The 20751-nt window shown below is 39.2% G+C and overlaps 1 long non-coding RNA gene across 8 annotated transcripts in view; it reads left to right on the forward strand.

Annotated features, from left to right (window-relative positions):
• The window catches only part of LOC107969980 (uncharacterized), a 69657-nt gene that overhangs the window by 12441 nt on the left and 36465 nt on the right, over positions 1-20751 (forward strand). For 7 of the 8 annotated variants that reach the window (XR_010154116.1, XR_001712166.2, XR_010154120.1 and 4 more), the window contains one exon: positions 9006-9123. The exons of the other annotated variant lie outside the window; for it this stretch is intronic. This is a non-coding gene — a long non-coding RNA (uncharacterized LOC107969980). The remainder of the gene's footprint in view (positions 1-9005; positions 9124-20751) is intronic. 8 annotated transcript variants of the gene reach the window in all.

Here is a 20751-nt window from a genome sequence, read left to right on the forward strand (position 1 = left end):
CATCAGTAGGCAGGAATGAAAGCGGCTTATGTAAGTAAATAGGTTGCTGTTACTTTCTTCTGATGTTTAAGTTGTCCAGATTCAGTTTGCAGGGCTTTAAGAGATCACATCTTAGTTTTCAGTGATTTCAAATTAGGAAAATAAAAAAAGGAAAAGAAAGAAGAAAAGTATTGAAAACATTATTTTGGAGACCAGTAACCAGGAAAAATTAGAATTCAGTTCAAACTGTTGAAAATGATAAAAATTAAAGAACAGGCAAGACTAGACTCTAAGAACAGGTGTACTATAGTTTTTGAAACATAATTTTTCTCGCTCTAGTTTCCCATTTTTACTAAAGACAAGTCATGATAGGACCAATTTGGCTTAGTATACTTGACCAGCTTATTTGTATAAAGTGCAGCAAGAAAAATGATTTTTTCAATAGGCTTTTAAAATTGGCTTTGATGGAACTTTGTTTCATAGAAGGAATCTCAGATGAGACTTTTTAAAGCCAAGCACAGCCATGGATTTGTATCATCAAATACTCATGAATTGTCTGAATTCTCCTCTTGAGGCTTTCAGATAACTTGGGGCCCTGGGCCTGTCAGAAAATGACAGTCTCTACTTACTACAGGTCAGGAGCCCTGTTCAGGAACTGTGTAGATGAGATGTGGGCCAGTTTTCTCAAGGAGCTTTTATTGGCTCTGTAAGTCAAGTTTGATTCCTTAAAGGAAAGCACACCATTCCAGTCAAAGCCTTGGTAAAATAACCATATTCTCAAATTGTGTCCTGTTACAAATGAAAACAGATTCTTACTCTGCTTATGCAATAACTATATTGCCACAAGTTAAGAATACTCACAAATAGCTCCCCAATTATGGAGAAATCAGATAGAGAGAAACAAATATGTTCCAGATTTTGTTCATAGGAGTATACTTAATTGTTAAAAGCTGTCAGTAGCTCAAAAGAAAGGTTTGTTTGACTGAAAAAACAGAACAAAGTATCCCAACATTTTAAGTTAAAAAGTCAAAAAGATTACTTCAGTCTTCTATTAGTTCAGTCCATGCAGTTAACTTTTGTTTTGCTTGATATTCATGAACATTTCGGCTCTCTTTGAGTCCTGAAATTTTTTCCTCTATTCTGATGTTGCAGCCTCCAAAGTTATCAGAAACTTGCATTGAGGAGCACCTGTTAAGAGTTTTATAGCGATTTTAAAACCACCTTCTAAAGAGGACCAAAACAACAATTGTCCATGGATGACAAAAAATTTTAGAGCAGTGATAGTCAAAGACACAATTGAGAAGAAAACTTGTTACCTCTGTGGCACACAATAATTTAACATAATTATAATTATTACTGATAATGTACACTAAGTCATATCAGAATTGTAGGAGTTTTTCATAATTTTGGAACACATATATTTATACAAATACAGCCCAAAGAAAACCAAAGAGCATTTCATATTTGACAGTGTTTCCTGTATAATTTTTATACCAAAAATCCCCCATATATGTCATTTTTGGACTTTAGGGAACTTTATACCTTAAAGGATTAATTATGTCAGAAAAAGACATAATTTATAATTTCACTTTGGAAAGTTTGTCAAATATCAAAGGTTTAAAACACTCTATTACAAAATGGGATTACAGGTCATTGTAAAATATATTATTCATTTAACTGAAGTGATAACTTAAGGATTTCAAAAAAGGGTGAAAACCTTCATTCTTTCAGAGAGGAAACTTAATTTTCCAAATGATAAGCCCTAATGAAAACAGCATGAAGCCAATTAAATTTGTTTTTCAAAATTTTATAAATAATCTATAAAATTTTAATGTTAATCATAAGTTATAACTTCCATAAACTTTTTATAGCATTTATAACCTTTATTAGGGAGTCAGTTAATGCTTTAAGAAAGCCTTGTTAATCTGACACAGGGGCCCATATGCTGGTCTTGCATTTGTGTGCCTTTGACATTAAAGGTTAATTTATAGAGAAACTGAACTATTTTATCTCTCAAAATCAGCCCATACAATCTCACATGCCCACCTCTTTCTTGATAGTCCCTTGGCCTTGAGGAGTTGAATAGCTTTAATTTCTGTGTCTCAGGAATGCAGTTTATTTTGATTGGCATCTTTTACCAGGCCTGAAGATGAGGCTTTAATTGCTGTCAGTGTTTAAGATTTAGCAAGACTTGGTGTCCTTTTTAGACCCAGGAGTCAAGGCCTTATAAATCAATGTCACAAGGACTCTAAAAGCACATACAGAAAGATATATGGATATAATAACTTTAATTTAAAAAATTGTTTTAATCTCAGTTTTTTCCTAAGCAAACCAAAACTTAATAATAATGGCATTGGAATTGTTTCAATAAACCATAAAATCTGTTAGGCCAGTTACCAAAAGGCAAAAGAAAACACCTTCTGCCCTGCACAGAATATTACATTGGAAGAAAACATTTTGTTTAGACCTTTAAGAAAATACTGTTAGCATGAGACCTCAACAAACAGAACTTGAAAACTTATATGAGCTGAAAATGAATTGAAGGAGGGGGTTACTATTTCAGAAGGGAGAGAAAAAAAAATGGCGAGATGCAGTAAAAGTTGAACTTTGGGTTAAAAAAATTAAAATATCTTATAATCTATGAAGAGTAAATCAATCCCTTAGGAAAATTTCATTGTTCTAGGCAATTATTTAATGTATAAGTGTTTTTTTTCACATCAAGCCCAATCTCTAGAAAGATCACTATAATTTCCTTTTAATTATAGACAACTTGATCATATAAAAGGTTTTTTTTTTTTTTTGACAGAGTCTTGCTCTGTTGCCCAGGCTGAAGTTCAGTGATGTGATCTCAGCTCACTGCAACTGCAACATCTGCCTCTGAGGTTCAAGTGATTCTCCTGCCTCAGCCTCCCGAATAGGTGGGATTACAGGCATGCATCACCATACCTGGCTAATTTTTCTATTTTTAGTAGAGATGTGGTTTTGCCATGTTGGCCAGGCTGGTCTCCAACTCCTGACCTCAGGTGATCTGCCCACCTTGGCCTCCCAGAGTGCTGGGATTACAGGCATGAGTCACTGTGCCTGGCCTCTTTTTTGTTTTTTTCTTTTCTTTGTTTTAAAATAAATCCTCTTATTGTGACTTACACAGAGTGTTCATGACTTGGACTTTCTGGTGTGTTCTAAACATCCCTCTTTCTTTATATATATATATATATATATTTTTTTTTTTTTTTTTTTTTTTTGAGATGGAGTCTCGCTCTGTCGGCCAGGCTGGAGTGCAATGGTGTGATCTCGGCTCCCTGCAACCTCCGCCTCCTGGGTTCAAGCGATCCTCCTGCCTCAGCCTCCCGAGCAGCTGGGACTACAGGCACGTACCACCATGCCCAGCTAATTTTTGTATTTTAGTAGAGATGGGGTTTCACCATGTTGACCAGGATGGTCTCGATCTCTTGACCTCGTGATCCGCCCACCTCGGCCTCCCAAAGTGCTGGGATTACAGGTATGAGCCACAGTGCCCGGCCTAAACATCCCTCTTTCTTAAACAACCAGTCGGTTTATTCTAGGACTAAATCTACCATACAAGATTCTTTCTCATATAAAATGATTTCTTTTTATTTATTTATTTAACCAAAAACAACCCTCTTTATTTTGATAACTTTCTTTACATCTCTCTTATTTCTTGGTCCCTTTTACCTCGTTTTGTATGTAACCTTTAAATAAGCTTTGAGTTAGACAAAAATTGTTCACCATTTTTAAAAAGGACACTTTTTTTCCTTCAATTATCTTAATTGGAAAATACTCAAATAATGAAATATCTATTATTTAATTTAATATAACTTTAGACTCTAAATTATGACAAGTTTGTCAACAAGTATTTATCCCATTACGTTTACCTATTTTATTTTAATAGTTTACCTAGATTATTTATGGAAACTGTGATCATTATTGTTTAAAGTTATGAAACCGCCATTGCAAAATTATAACTGAAACAGTGAAAAAGTTCTAACTGACTCCATTTTGCTTCTTACCTCCAAGCTGTTCTTGTTCATTCCTGGGTATAGGCCAAACTATGGGAGAAACTTAGTTTATAGTTTAGCTTTGAAGCAAAGACAGTAACTGTCCTTTCCCAAACAAACCTCCTTATTGTTTGTGGACTCAATTGCCTAAAGCCACAAGATTAGAAATTATGGTAATTTTACTGAATAATTCAAGATGTAGCTATTTTGATTAAACCAATATCAATGTCTTATTTATTAAAAATTACATAAGCAAAGATTATTCTGTTTTGGGTTGGGTTTACAGTTTTGTAGCCCCTATACCAAATTTTGACAGCAAATAGTATTTGTCAGGGATAAGTATGAAATTGCTCGATTAATAAATGCAAACAAAAATGTTTGCTGGCAATTCTTAAGACATTTCTGATATTACTTTACCAACAATCTTAAAACAAACTTATTTATTAAAGATTTAAATTGTTATGTAAACTTGAAAAAGCATTTGACTGCTCTGTTCTTTTTTCCTGATAATGTATTTGATTCAAGCACTTTTATTTTCTTAAGCCAATTAATTAGAGCTCTATTATATATTGACAGTAGTGAAACATTGTATACACAACACATGAATACATAGATGTATTAGGCATGCCTATAGAAATATATCTTATAGATTCATAAAAACCGTTTTTTCCTCTGTCTTAGACTTTCAGATTCTTGATAACCTGTTTCACAACCCTAGACAGTTGTCAGCTAAATAGCCTTAAATTTTGCTATTGAAGGAAACAACTGAGGTGAAAATCAAATAGCAAAATTTACATCATAATGTAGACAGAGAAAGTCTGGTGGTGCTAGAGGGAGATTAAAGATGCTAGAGGGAGATTAAAGATGCATAACAATCAAACAAAATTATAGAAATTTATCATAGGATTGTACAAGGAGACCAATTTTATTTAGATAGGGACTACCTATTTTTAACTGGATCTCTGAGGTCTGAGAAGAGCCCACACTAAATCCTAGGTCTCCAAAAAGGGAGAATTATGATGAGGTTAGGGCAGGTGATGCTTTTACAGTGCACTTAAAGTTTTTTTTAAACAAAGACATTTTTATGTGCCTAAACTACACTCTTCCTTAAAAACCCATGTGTAGCCTCTGTTGCAATAACTATTTTAGTTTAAAAAAGGAAAAAAGAAACAGGTAACATAATATAAAAGTAAGCAGTTTAAGAGCTAAGATGAACTTGTCTGTTTACACTCTTGGGGTTCCATAACTAAAAACACAGATTTCTCCCCAAAAGGGCATCGGGAGTCTGGTGCCTTCTTTTCTTTTCTTTTCTTTTTTTTTTTTTTTTTTTGAGACGGAGTCTCACTGTGTTACCCAGGCTGAAGTGCAATGGTATGATCTTGGCTCACTGCAACCTCCACCTCCTGGGTTCAAGTGATTCTCCTGCCTCAGCCTCCTGAGTAGCTGGGATTATAGGCCCCCACCACCACACCCAGCTAATTTTTGTATTTTTAGTAGAGACGGGTTTCACCAGGTTGGCCAGGCTGTTCTTGAACTCCTGACCTCAGGTGATCCACCTGTCTCGGCCTCCCAAAGTGCTGGGATTACAGGCGTGAGCCACCATGCCCGGCCTGGAGTGCAGTGGTGCAATCTTGGCTCACTGCAACTTCCACCTCCCAGGTTCAAGCAATTATCCTGCCTCAGCCTCCTGAGTAGTTGGGATTACAGGCACACACCACCATGCCTGGCTAATTTTTGTATTTTTAGTAGAGACGGGGTTTCAAGGCTGTCTTTACCAAAGACCAACCTTGTTGACAAGGCTGGTCTTGAACTCCTGACCTCAGGTGATTCGCCCACCTTGGCCTCCCAAAGCATTGGGATTACATGCATGAGTCAGTGTGGCTGGCTCCTTCATCATTTTCTTTAAGGAACCCCTGGCTATCATAAACTGTTTTAGGTCCCTCATGCAGCAGAAGGTGCAGGAGAAAGGAGAGACAGCAGAAGTAAATGAAGAAAACAGAATTCAGTCAACTGAGAAGAAAAAAAAATTTGCTTAAAAAAAAGACAAGGTCCTAGGAAAGAAACAAAAATATGAAGGCCTTTTAAACACACACACACACACACACACACACACACACACACACACGCGTACACATCTTGGATGTTAGCTTTCAACTAAGCTGACTTTTAGCCATTGAGATCATTTGGAAAAAAATCTTAAAATCTCATGTCCATATTTCAGCTAGGACAAATTGCTGCTATTTCAGAAGTACAGCCATTGCTGTTTCAGTTTGGCCTGGCTAGCAAAAAGGCAGCCTTGTTATGTAAATAAAGCCCCTTTAGTAGTCAAAGTCAAAAATCTTTCCTCTTTTTTTTCCTTTTGCCAGCCATTTTTCTCCCCCCACCACATCACCTTTGTGTGTGTGTGTGTGTGTGTGTGTGTGTGTGTGTGTGAATTTAGCCATTTCAGAGGCCTTGTTCTCCATAATTTGGAACTTTTCTCTGGATTTGATCAAGTCAGATAGAGTTGATCAAACCCAATGGGAAAAAGACCAATACAGCAACAAAAACAGAAAGAAATAACAACAAGAAAACAGTTAAGGAAAACAAATAATGACACAACTTCTATGATTACTGAGTGCTCCAATGGCAAGGAGAAATTAAGACCAGCTCGTTGTTAAACTTTAGCCAAGACAAACCCCAATTCAGTCACTTTCCTAGGGATGGGTCTCAGGAGAAAGAATGCTCTCTACCATCCTAGAAGCAGGAACAAACTCGAATCTGTCTTCCCTGTTGGAAGGGAGCTCAAGCTCCATAAAGGAATTACCTGCCTTCCAAGAATTTCATGGAAGCAGGAAAAACTTGCCTTGATTGTGTTGGAAGCGAGTAAAACTAAAAAAAAAAAAAGAAGTTGTACAGCAAAATAAACTTTAAATCTTGGGAGATCAGAGATTCTCTGGGGGTGGGGGGCCTTCAGGCTTCAGCAAATTGTCCTACTGGTTTGAGCCATAAAGATAGCTCAAACTGGTATCAAGCACTGATAAGAGATTTGTCAAAGGTCAGGGGCACCTCCACTCAGAATCCCTTTGTAGTTACCAAAATGTATACCCTGAAAATCTGAGACAGGTCTCAGTTAATTTAGAAAGTTCATTTTGCCAAGGTTGAGGATGCATGCCTGTGACACAGCCTCAGTAAAGTGGCCTCATCATCTGGGGTGACACTTGAAGTTTATTATCTCACGTCCATGGAGATCAAGGATGCAGACACACAAAGAGTGACTTTAAGAGCAGAAATTTAATAAGTGAGAGAGAATAGCTCTCTGCTACAGAGAGGGGTCCTAGAAAAATGGGTTGCTGATCCATGGTGAAATGCAGGGGATTTTATAGATGAGCTAGTGGGGAGGCAGTGTCTGATCTACATAGGGTGTGAAAAACCACCAGGACCAGGTGTGCCATCTGCACAGGGTGTGAGTCTGGCAGCCTCTGCCCCAATTTTTTATTATGCAGGTGGGTTCTGTGCCTGAACTTCTTCATGTTGCCCATTTCTTACTGTATACGTGCTAACAAAAAAGGGAAGGTGGAGCCCCATGGTGGACATGCCTGGCCCCCAGGTAGCCCTTTTTTATTGTTGTAGCCACAGGCCTCCCCCTGTACAAGCTTCCAGCTTCCTTTTCTGTCTTTGCGGCTCTATCTTTCAGGCTGCTCTGTGTTAGAAAAGAAATTATTTCTAGGGCTGCTTTTTGTTAGAAGTTTTGCCAAGGACTTGTTTGCCCTCACTATCTGCCCAAATAATTTCTTTTTATATCCTGTATTATCAGGAGGTCCTGACGACATGTGCCAAGGTGGTCAGGGGACAGCTTGGTTTTATGCATTTTAGGGAGACATGAGACATCAATCAATATATGTAACATGTACATTGGTTTTGTCCAGAAAGGCAAGACAACTCAAGCAGGGAGGGGGCTTCCAGGTCACAGGTAGGTGAGAGACAAATGAGAGACAAACGGTTGCATTCTTTTGAGTTTCTGATTAGCTTTTCCAAAGGAGGCAATCAGATATGCATTTATGTCAGTGAGCAGAGGGATAATTTTGAATAGAATGAAAGGCAGGTTTGCCCTAAGCAGTTCCCAGCTTGACTTTCCCCTTTAGCTTAGTGATTTTTGGGGCTCCAAGATTTATTTTCCTTTCACATATGCCAGTACCATGCTGTTTTGGTTGCTATAGCTTTGTAGTATATTTCAAAGTTAGGTAGTGTAATGCCTCTTGCTTTGTTATTTTCACTTAAGATTGCTTTGACTACTTGAAGTCTTTTGTGGTTTCCTATTCATTTTAGGATTGTGTGTTATTGGTTTTTTTGTTGAGTTATAGAAGTTCTTTAAATATTCTGGATATTAACCACCTATCAGATATATGATTTGAAAATCTTTTGTCCCATTCTGTAAATTTCCATTTTACTTTCTTGATAGTGTCCACAAAAGTTTTATAATTTGATGTAGTTCCATTTTGCTTTTGTCGTCTGTGCTTATGATGTCATATCCAAGAAATCATTGCCAAATATAATGTCATTATAATGTCATGAAGCTTTCTTCCCTTATTTTGTTTTTATTTTTATTTTATTTTATTTTTTTATTTTTTATTTTTAGACAGAGTTGTTTCACTCTTGTTGCCCAGGCTGGAGTGCAATGGCACGATCTTGGCTCACCGTAACCTCTGCCTCCCAGGTTCAAGCGATTCTCCTGCCTCAGCCTCCTGAGTAGCTGGGATTACAGCAATGCACCACCACGCCCGACTAATTTTCTTTGTATTTTTAGTAGAGATGGGTTTCTCCATGTTGGTCAGGCTGGTCTTGAACTCCTGACCTCAGGTGATCCACCTGCCTCAGCCTCCCAGAATGCTGGGATTACAGGCGTGAGCCACTGTGCCCGGCCTCCTCCCTTATTTTCTTCTAAGAGTTTTATAGATTTATCCCTTACATTTAGTTACTTGATAAATTTTAAAATTAATTTTTAAAATATTTTTCCTTTTTTTGAAACAGGGTCTCATTCTGTCACCCAGGTTGGAGTGCAGTGGCAACATCATAGCTCACTGCAGCCTTGAACCCCTGGGCTCAAGTGATCCTCCTGCTTCAGCCTCCTGAGTAGCTGGGGCTACAGGTGAGTGCCGCCACAGCCTGCTAATTTTTAAATTTTTTGTAGAGATGAGGTCTCTTTATGTTGCCCAGGCTGGTCTTGAACTCCTGGGCTCAAGTAATCCTTCCGCTTAGCCTTCCAAAGTGCTGGGACTTTGATGCATCTTGAGCAATTTTTATATATGGTGTAAGGTAAAGATATACCTTTTTTTTTTTTTTTCGCATGAGCATATGAAGTTTTCCCAGCAGCATTTGTTGAAAAAACTGTTCTTTTCTCACCAAATTGTCTTAACACCCTTGTCAATGATCATTTGACTATATATGAAAGCATTTATTTCTGGGCTTTCTATTGTACTCCATTGATCTATATGTCTGCCTCTATGCCAGTACCACACTGTTTTGATTACTTGTAGTAAGATTTGAAATCAGGAAGTATGAATCTTCCGAATTTGTTCTAATCTTTTCAGATTGTTTCTATTATTTGGGAGTCTCTTGAGATTTCATATGAATTTTAGGATGGCCTTTTCTATTTCTACAAAGAAGATCACTGGAATTTTGGTAGAGATTGCACTGAATCTGTAGATCCCTTTGGATAGTATTGGCATCTTAACAATATTTACTATTTCAATCCGTAATCACAGTGTGTCTTTCCATTTATTTGTGCCTTACTTAACTTCTTTAAGCAACATTTTGTTATTTTCAGTGTAGAAATCCTTTGCCTCCTTGGTTAAATTTATTCCTAAGTATTTTATTAATTTTGATGTTATTGCAAACATAATTGTTTTCTTAATTTCCTTTTCAGATTGTTTATTGTTAGTGTATAGAAATACAATGGATTTTTGAGTATAAATTTTGTATCTTGCAACTTGAACTGAATTGAATTGAATATAATGAATTCATTTTTTTTTTTTTTTGAGATGGAGTCTCACTCTGTCGCCCAGGCTGGAGTACAGTGGCATGATCTCAGCTTACTGCAACCTCCACCTCCCAGGTTCAAGCAATTCTTCTGCCTCAGCCTCCCGATTAGCTGGGATTACAGGCACCCGCCCCCATGCCCAGCTAATTTTTGTATTTTTAGTAGAGATGGGATTTCATCATTTTGGCCAGGCTGGTCTCAAACTCCTGACCTCGTGATCCACCTACCTCAGCCTCCCAAAGTTCTGGGATTACAGGTGTGAGCCACCGCACCCGGCCAAATTCATTTCTTAATTCTAACATTTTGTGTCTGTGTTTTTACATATAAGATCTCTTGTGTTTTTACATATAAGATCATGTTGTCTGCAAACAGATAATTTTACTTCTTCCTTTCTCAGTTGAAGGGGAAAGGGAGTTTTCTTTTTCTTGCTTAATTGCTCTGGTTAGAACATCCAGTACTATCCAGTACTATGTTTAATAGAAACGGTGACAGCAGGCATCATGATCACGTTCCTGACCTTAGAGAAAACTTGCAGTGTTTCATCATTGAGTATGTTGGCTGTGGGCTTTTTACATACCCTTTTTTTTTTTTTTTTTTTTAACAGAGTCTTGCTTGCCTAGGCTGAAGTGCAGTGGCATGATCTCAGCTCACTGCAACCTCCACCTCCTGGGTTTAAGTGGTTCTCCTGCCTCAGCCTCCCCAGGAGCTGGGATTACAGGCATGTGCCACCATGCCCAGCTAATTTTTGTATTTGTAGTAGAGATGGGGTTTCGTCATGTTGCCCAGGCTGGTGTCAAACTCCTGATCTCAAGTGATCTGCCTGCCTTAGCCTCCCAAAGTGCTGGGATTATAGGCGTGAGCCACCATGCCTGGCCTATTTATATGCAATTTTTATTATGTTGACATAGAGTCCTTCTACTTGTAATTTATTGGCTGTAATTATGAAAGGGCATTGAATTTTGTCAAGTTTTTTTCTGCATCAATTGAGTTGGTCATGTGTGTGTGTTCATATTTTACTATTCAATAGATTTTTAGTAAGCTTTGGTTTCATCTTCATGAATCATGGAAGACTTGAAAGGCCAAAGACACTCCAAGAAATTTACTTTAGCACCTTCTTTCTAGGCAGAAAGATAAGGCATCCCCATGAAAGATAGTGTATTGGACCTCTCTTGTACACCGTTTCAAAATTTTCTGTTTCTCCTCTTATTTCAGCCACAACTGTAGGGGACTGTTTCCCTGCATGTTTTGAGCAGCTTTGCACAGGTGCACCTGGGCAGTGACCTCACCTCATCCCTCATACTGTATCATTTGCTTCCTGCCCTATGCATCTCTGTTCTTCAGCTTAATAGTCCTAGGCATCCACTTCACACTCAAGCACAACCCAGCTGTGATGGGAAGTCAGTGCCATGGGGTCTACTCTTGACCGATGAAGATCTGGAGTCAATGGATAAATGCATCCCCATTTCATCCCCTGATGGACAGTTTTGAGATGCTTCAGAAAACCCCTGCAGGTCCCAGTGGGATCAAACAGCCAATTTAATAATGCATCCTTGTGGTGGTCTTTCCCTTGCTCTGTTTCACTCCCCTTATCCTGCATTTCTGCTCCCCAGAATCACATTAGCAAACAAGCTACCTATGCACAAGCCTTTTGGGGGACCCTAGGCTAAGGCAAGTGGGTGGCAGCCTTATATTGGATTTGCAAAACCTCATATCTTGGATTTATGCTTCAAGAATACAGCACCCATGATAGGCCCCTTGGTGTGCCCCCATCACTCCTATGCAAGGACTTCTCAACTGCAGTGATGTGTCTTTTTTTTTTTTTTTTTTTTGAGACAGAGTTTCGCTCCTGTTGCCCAGGCTGGAATGCAATGGTGCAATCTTGGCTCAGCTCACTGCAACCTCCGCCTCCCAGGTTCAAGTGATTCTCTTGCCTCAGCTTCCCAAGTAGCTGGGATTACAGACATGCACCACCACACCCGGCTAATTTTTGTATTTTTAGTAGAGACAGGGTTTCTCCATGTTGGTCATGCTGGTCTCGAACTCCCAACCTCAGGTGATCTGTCTGCCTTGGCCTCCCAAAGTGCTGGGATTACAGGCATGAGCCACCGTGCCTAGCCTGATGTGTCTCTTTTTTTTATGGCTGAAAGAGGAAACACGAAGGAAACAGATACTCACTGAGCACTTATGGCCCACCCTTGCTTTAGTTCTTTTACTTATCTCCTTTATACAAGGAGGAAGCAGATTTAGAGAGGCCAGATAACTCATCTAATATCTCATAGTAAGAATGCAAGCCAGGATTTGAACTCAGTCCCATGAATTCAAAGCCCATAATCTTTCTATAGCATGTGAAGTCATTTCTTCTTGGGTCTCTGCACTTGGTTCTCCTTCATCACTTCAGGCAGCATAAGATGCTGAGCTTTTACCAATTGCTATTTTTTTCTTCCTTTGTCTTTATTAAGGTAAATAATATGTATATAATTTACCATCTTTACCATTTTAAGTGTCAAGTTCAATGTAATAAATACATTTATATAATTTTTTCCATTTATCTTCCTACTCACCTTTCTTCTTCTCAGCCTTTGGTAACAACCAATCTACTCTGTATCTTACTCACATGTAAGAGCTCTAAAGCTCTAAAGCTCTTCCATTTGAGTGAGAACATGTGGTATTTGTCTTTCTGTGCTTGGCTTATTTTGCTTGACATAATGCCTCTAGTTCCATCCATATTACTATAAATAACAGGATTTCTTTATTTTAATGGCTGAATAATTTTTTATTGTGTATATTTACCACATTTTCTTTATCTATTCATCTGTTGATGAGCACTTAAGTTGATATTGTATTAGGGCTATTGTGAATAGTGCTACAGCAAATGTGGGAGAGCAGATAGCTCTTTGGTGTATTTATTTCCTTTTTTCTTCTTTTTAAAAATATGCCCAGTAGTGGAATTGCTGGGTAGCTCTGTTTTCACTTTTTTGGGGAACTTCCATACAGTTCTTCATAGTAGCTGTACTAATTTATATTCTCACCAACAGTGTATGGGGGTTCCCTTTTCTCTACATCATTGCCAGAATTTGTTATTGCCTATCTTTTTGATGCAGACTATTTTAATTGGGGTGAGATTGATGATATTGCATTGTGGTTTTGATTTGAACTTCTCTAATGATTAGTAATATTGAGTATAGCTTCATATACCTGTTGGCCATCTGTACATTGTTTTTTTGTATGTCTTTATATGTAAAAATGTCGTTTTGTATATCTTCTTTTGGGATGTGTCTGTTAAGATCTTTTGTCTGTTTTTAATCTTTTTACTTTTTTTTATTTTTTAGATACAGGGCCTCACTCTGTCACCCGGAGTGGACTGTAGTGGCTCAATTATAGATCACTATAAACTCAAATTCTTGGGCCCAAGTGATCCTTCTACCTCAGCCTCCTGACTAGCTAGGACTTCATTTTTGCTTTGGTTGCCTGTGTGTTTTGAGGTCATATACAAAATTCTTTGCCCAGACCAATGTCCTGGAGCATTTCCTCAGTGTTTTCTCCTGGTACTTTCATCATTCCAGGTCTTAGATTTCAGTCTTGAATCCATTTTGATTTGATTTTCATGTATACTGAGAGATAGGGGTCTAATTTCATTCTTCTTTAAGATAGTTATCCAGTTTTCCCAGCATCATTTACTGAAAAGACTGTCTTTTTTTCATTGTATGGTCTTGACACCTTTATCAAAGATGAGTTGGTTGTAAATATGTGGGTGTACATCTGAGTGCTCTGTTTTGTTCCATTGGTCTATATGTCTGTTTTTATGTGAGTACCATGCTGTTTTAGTTACCATCGCTTTGTAGTAAGTTTTGAATTCTGGTAGTGTGATGCCTCCAGGTTTGTTCTTGTTGCCACGATTGCTTTGGCTGTTTGGGATCTTTTGTGGTTCTATATAAACTTCAGAATTTTTTTTCCTATTTCTGTGAAGAATGTCATTGGTATTTTGAGAGGGATTGCATTGAATCCGTAAATTGCTTTGGGTAGTATTGTTATTTTAACTATATTAATTCCTCCAAACCATGAGCATGGAATATCTTTTCATTTTTGTCTTCTTCTATTTCATCAGAATTTTATAGTGTTCCTTGTATGGATCTTTCTTTCTCTCTCTCTCTCTCTGTCTCTCTCTCTCTCTCTCTCTCTCTCTCTTGAGATGGAATCTCACTCTGTTGCCAGGCTGGAGTACAGTGGCACAATCTCAGCTCACTGCAACCTCCATCTCCCGGGTTCAAGTGATTCTCCTGCCTCAGCCTCCTGAGTAGCTGGGACTACAGGCGCATGCCACCATGAATGCCTGGCTGATTATTTTATTTTATTTTTTGTATTTTTAGTAGAGATGGGGTTTCACCATGTTGGCCAGGATGGTCTCGAACTCCAGACCTCGTGATCCACCCACTTCCACCTCCCAAAGTGCTGGGATTACAGGTGTGAGCCACCGCGCCCAGCCTTGTATAGATATTTCTTCTCTGGTTAAATTGATTCCTGGGTGTCTTACATATTTTGTAACTATTGTAAATGAGATTGCTTTCTTTCTTTCATTTTTTTTTTTTTTTTTGAGATAGAGTTTTGCTCTTGTTGCCCAAACTGGAGTGCAGTGGCCTGATTTCAGCTCACTACAACCTCTGCCTCCCGGGTTCAAGCGATACTCATGCCTCAGCCTCCTGAGTAGCTGGGATTACAGGCATGTGCCAGCATGCCAGGCTAATTTTGTATTTTTAGTAGAGACAGGGTTTCTCCATGTTGGTGAGGCTGGTCTCAAACTCCTGACCTCAGGTGACTTGCCAGCTTTGACCTCCCAAAGTGCTGGGATTACAGGCATGAGCCACCATGCCCGGCCCTGCTTTCTTGCTTTCTTTTTCAGATCAGTCACTGTTGACATATATAAATGCTCCCGATTTTTGTATGTTGTTTTGTTTGTATCCTGCCACTTTACTAAATTCGTTTATCAGTTCTAATAGTGTTCTTGGTGGAGTCTTTAGGTTTTTGTAATTATAAGATAATGTCATCTGGAAACAAGGCTAGTTTGACTTCTTCCTTTCCAATTTGGATGCCCTTCATTTCTTCTCTTGCCTAATTGCTCTGGCCATGACTTCTGGTATTATGCTGAATAATAGCAGTGAAAGTAGGCATCCTTGTCTTGTTATAGCCTTTAGAGGAGGGGCCTTCACTTTATCTATGTTGAGTATGCTATTAGCTATGGGTTTGTCATACATGGCCTTTATTATTTTGAGGTAGTTTCTCCTATAACCATTTTGATGAGTTTTTTTTTTTTATCATATAAGGATGTTTTATCAAAATTTTTTTGGCATCTATTGAAGTAATGGTTTTTGTTATTGACTTTGTTAATGCAATTGTATCACGTTTGTTGATTTGCATACGTTGAACCATCTTTGTATCCCTGGAATGAATTCCACTTGATCATGGTGAATGACTTTTTCAATGTGTTGTTGAATTTGGTTTGCTAGTATTTTGTTGAGGAGTTTTACATTATGTTTATCACTGATATTGGTATGTAGTTTTCTTTTTTTGGTTGTGTCCTCCTCTCATTTTGGTATTGGGGTAATGCTGGCCTTGTAGAATGAGTTTGGAAGTATTCCTTCCTCTTCAGTTTTTTTGAGGAGTTTGAGTAGGATTGGTATTAGTTCTTTAATGGTACAATTCAGCAGTAAATCCATCAGGTTCAGGGCTTTTCTTTAATGGGAGACTTTTTATTATGGCTTGGATCTTATTGGTTTGTTGAGGTTTTCTATTTCTTCATGGTTGAATCTTGGTAGGCTTTAGAGGTCTAGGACTTTGTCCATTTCTCTTAGATTTTGAAATTTGTTGTATAGTTGTTCATAATAGTGTTGTAGTCTCAGCAATGCATGAAGATGTAACAGTCTCTCCTTGTCTGAGATGACACCTGGAGTTCTTTGTCCTACCTCCAAGATGATTAAGGAGTACAGACACAAAGGTGAGGTTAGAGCAAAAGTTTAATAAGCGAAAGAAGAAAGCTCTCTGCCAGCAGAGAGGGGGGCTCAAATGGGGTGCCCACTATGAGGCTGGGGTCCCGGGTTTTATGGACTGGGAAGGGGAAGGAATGTGCTTAGTTCCTGGGCTGTCTTGGAGAACACGTGACTCAGCTTGGCCCAGAGACCTCGGCCGCGACCAATCAGGAGCCGAAATGATGATTTATAGCTGCTGCTCAGCTTGGCCCAGGACCTATCAGAAACTGAATTGAAAGCTTGGCCCAGGACCTTAGCCTGGGACCAATCGGGCTGAAATGATAATTCATAGAAGCCGGACTTACAGTCCAAATAAAGGAAAATAGAGTGACCACTAGAACCCACCGGAGCCCACTGTGCCCATGCCCACAAAAGGAGAAGAAACTTTTCCTCAGAACCTGCTGAGTATACAAAGGACAAAGTCATTTCTATGCCAGGCCTTGTTCTCTTATCTGAGTGAGCTGGAGGTTTGCACAAGTTTGTATCCCAAAGGGCCAGAGGTTTTACTATCTGTGCCACCATGGGCATGTCTCTAGGCACAGCACCCTGTATTAGTTCCCTTATCAGCCTAAATTTTTTCTCAGGCTGCTTTTTTTTTTTTTTTTTTGAGGCAGTCTTGCTCTGTCACCAGGCTGGAGTGCAGTGGCGCCATCTCAGCTCACTGCAACCTCCGCCTCCCGGGTTCAAGCGATTCTCCTGCCTTAGCCTCCAGAGTAGCTGGCACTACAGACGGCGCGCCACTACGCCCAGCTAATTTTTATATTTTTAGTACAGACAGGGTTTCACCATGTTGGCCAGGATGGTCTCGATCTCTTGACCATGTGATCCACCCACCTCCGCCTCTCAAAGTGCTGGGATTACAGGCGTGAGCCACCGCCAGGGCCTCTCAGGCTGCTTTTTATGTTATGTGAGAATGAGGCATTGACCCAGGGGCCAGGGGCTCTCTGGCACCCTTCCCTTGTTATCTATCTAAGGCAAGCTAAATAACTCCTTTCAATAGTATCTAATAATCCTTTCTAAGGTCTCAGTTGTTGTATCTCCTTTCTCATTTCTGATTTTATTTGGATCTTTCTCTTTTTCTCTTAGTCTAGATAAATATTTGTTGATTTTGTTTATCTTTACAAAAAAACAAGGTCGGGCATGGTGGCTCACGCCTGTAATCCCAGCATTTTGGGAGGCTGAGGTGGGCAGATTACTTGAGCTCATGAGTTCAAGACCAGCCTGGGCAACATGGCGAAACCCCATCTCTATAAAAAATACAAAAATTAGCTGGGCTTGTGGGCACATGCCTGTAGTCACAGCTGTTTGGTGGGAGGATGGCTTGAGTTTGGGAGGTGGAGGTTGCAGTGAGCAGAGGTGGTGCCACTGCACTCCAGCCTGGGCAATAGAGTGAGACCCTGTCTAAAAAAAAAAAACAAAAAACAAAGCCCACCAAACTACCTTTTCATTTTGTTGATTTCTTTTCATTTATTTCTGTTCTAATTTTTATTGTTTCTTTCCTTCTACTAATTTTGGGTTTGGTTTGTTCTTGCTTTTCTAGTTTCTTGAGGTGTATCGTTAGGTTGTTTATTTGAAGTCTTTCTACTTTTTTGATATAGGCGGTAGTTGCTATAAACTTCCCTGTTAGTATTGCTTTTCCTGTATCCCATAGACTTTGGTATGTCATATTTCCATTTTCATTTGTTTCAAGACATTTTAAAATTTCCTTTTTCTAGGCCAGGTATGGTAACTCATGCCTGTTAATCCCAGTGCTTTGGGAGGCCAGTGTAGGTGTATCTCTTGAGTTCAGGATTCGAGACCTGCCTGGACAACATGGCAAAAACCAGTCTTTACAAAAATAAAAATAAAAAATTAGCCACCTGTGGTGGCACATGCCTGTGGTCCCAGCTACTCAGGAGGCTGAGGCAGGAGGATCTCTTGAGCCTGAGAGTTTGAGGCTGCAGTGAGCAGTGATCACATCACTGTACTGCAGCCTGGGTAATGGAGCAGGACCCTGTCTCAAAAGAGAAAAAAAAAATTTCTTCTTTTATTTTTTTCTTAAGAGATGATCTTGCTATGTTGCCTATGCTATGTTGCCTGGGCATAGCTCATTACTGATCAGCATGCAAGTTTTGACCTGCCCTGTTTCCAACTTGGGTCACTTCCCAGTCTCCTTGGGCAACTTGATGATCACCTGCTCCCAGGAGGTCACTGTATTGATGCTGAACTTAGCATGGACACCTAATTGACATACCATACTATAGCCCAGAACTCCTAGATACAAGTGATCCTCCAGCCTCAGCCTCTTGAGTAACTTGTACAATAGGCATGTACCACTGCACCTGGCTCCTTCTTAATTTTTTCTTTGACCCATTGGTCATTCAGGAGCATGTTGTTTAATTTCCATGTGTTTGTGTATTTTTCTGAGATTCCTCTTGTTATTGATTTCTGTAGTTTTATTCCATTGTGGTCAGAAAAAATACTTGATATGATTTCTATTTTTTCAAATAGAAGTCAGACTTGTTTTTTTTGGATAGAAATCAGACTTGATACAGACTTGGTTTGTGGCTTAAGGTATGGTCTGCTCTGGAGAACGTTCCATGTACTGGTAAAACTGCTGCATTCGATAGCAGTTGGGTGAAATTTTTTTTTTTTTTTTTTTTGTCACCCAGGCTGGAGTGCAATGGCATGATCTCAGCTCACTGCAACCTCTGCCTCCTGGGTTCAAGCAATTCTCCTGCCTCAGCCTCCCGAATAGCTGGGATTACAGGCATGCGCCACTACGCCTGGGTAATTTTTTTTTTATTTCATTTTTAGTAGAGATGCGGTTTTACCATTTTGGCCAAGCTGGTCTCAAACTCCTGACATGAGGTGATCCTCCCACCTCGGCCTCCCAAAGTGCTGGGATTACAGGTGTGAGCCACTGTGCCCAGCCGAAATTTACTTTAAATGTCAGTTAGACCTATTAGATCTTGTGTAGTTTAACTCTGCCATTTCTTTGTTAATTTTCCATGTGGATGATCTGTTCTTTACTGAGAGTGAAGTGTTAAAAGCCTCTACTATTATTGTATTATAGTCTAACTCTCTCTTTAGAGCTATTATGTTTGCTTTATATACTTGGGAGCTCTGGTGTTGGGTGCACAGATTATTTATTTATTTATTTATTTATTTATTTTTGAGACGGAGTCTTGCTCTGTTGCCCGGGCTGGAGTGCAATGGCGCGATCTCTGCTCACTGCAAGCTCCACCTCCCAGGTTCACGCCATTCTCCTACCTCAGCCTCCCGAATAGGTGGGACTACAGGTGCTGGCTACCACGCCCGGCTAATTTTTTGTATTTTTAGTAGAGACGGGGTTTCACCGTGTTAGGCAGGATGGTGTCAATCTCCTGACCTCGTGATCCACCTGCCTCAGCCTCCCAAAGTGCTGGGATTACAGGTGTGAGCCACCGCGCCTGGCCGGGTGCACAGATATTTATAATTGTTATAGTCTCTTCCTGAACTGATGCCTTTATCATTATACAGTGACCCTCCTTTTCTTTTTTATAGTCTTTGATTTGTAGCATATTTTATCTTATATAAGTATAGATAGTCCTGCTTTTTAAAATTTTCCAGTTGCATGGAATATCTGTTTCCACCCCTTCACTTTCAGTCTACCTGTGTCTTTAGAGGTGAAATGGGTTTCTTGAAGGTAGCATATAGTTGGTTTTTGCTTCTTTATCCATTCAGCCACTCATGTTTTCTAGCTGGAGAAGTGAGAACATTTACATTCAGTGTTATTATTGATAAGTAAGGACTTACTACTGCTATTTTGTTGCTTGTTTTCTGGTTGTTTTGAGACTTGTCTCTTCCTTTCTTACTGTCTTCCTTATCTTGTAGTATGTTTTAATTTGTTGCTTTTACTTGTAGTGGATCTATTATAAAAACTGCTGTGGTTACCATGAAGCTTACAAAAATGTTTTTATAGATATGAGTTATTTAAAAGAGATGACAACTTATCTTAGATCCCAAATAATAGAAACAAACAAAGCCAAAAAAACCCCCACAAGTTTTACAGTTTAATTCCTACCCCCACGTTTTAACTTTTAGTTGTCTCAATTTATACTTTTTTTTTTTTTGAGATGGAGTTTCACTCCATTTTGAGATGGAGTGCCGTGGTGCAATCGCAGCTTACTGCAACCTCTGCCTCCCGGGTTAAAGCAATTCTTCTGCATCAGCCTCCTGAGTAGCTGGGATTACAGTTGCCTGCAACCACACGCATCTAATTTTTGTACTTTTAGTAGAGATGGGGTTTTGCCATGTTGGCCAGGCTGGTCTCAAACTTGTGACTTCAGGTGATCCACAAGCCTCAACCTCCCAAGCTGCTTGGATTACAGGCATGAACCAATGCTCCAGCCAATTTATACATTTTTATGTAAAATAATAAGTTTTCTTTTGCACATTAGTGTTTTCTTCTTTCAGGTTGAAGAACTGTCTTCAGCATTTCTTGCAAGAAGGGTCTGGTGGTGGCGAATTCTATCTGGGAAATACTTTATCTCCCCTTAATATTTTAATGACAGTTCATTTGGATACGATATCCTTGGATGGCAGTTTTTATTTCTTTGAGTACTGAGCATGTCATTCCACTCCCTCCTGTCCTGTATGATTTCCATTGAGAAGTCTGTTGCCAGACACATTGGAGGTCTTTTGTATGTTATTTGCTTCTTATTTCTCAGTGGTTTTAGGATCTTCTCTTTGTCCT

Source organism: Pan troglodytes, chromosome 21 (genome assembly GCF_028858775.2).
Source record: "Pan troglodytes isolate AG18354 chromosome 21, NHGRI_mPanTro3-v2.0_pri, whole genome shotgun sequence".
Taxonomy (NCBI): Eukaryota; Metazoa; Chordata; class Mammalia; order Primates; family Hominidae; genus Pan; species Pan troglodytes.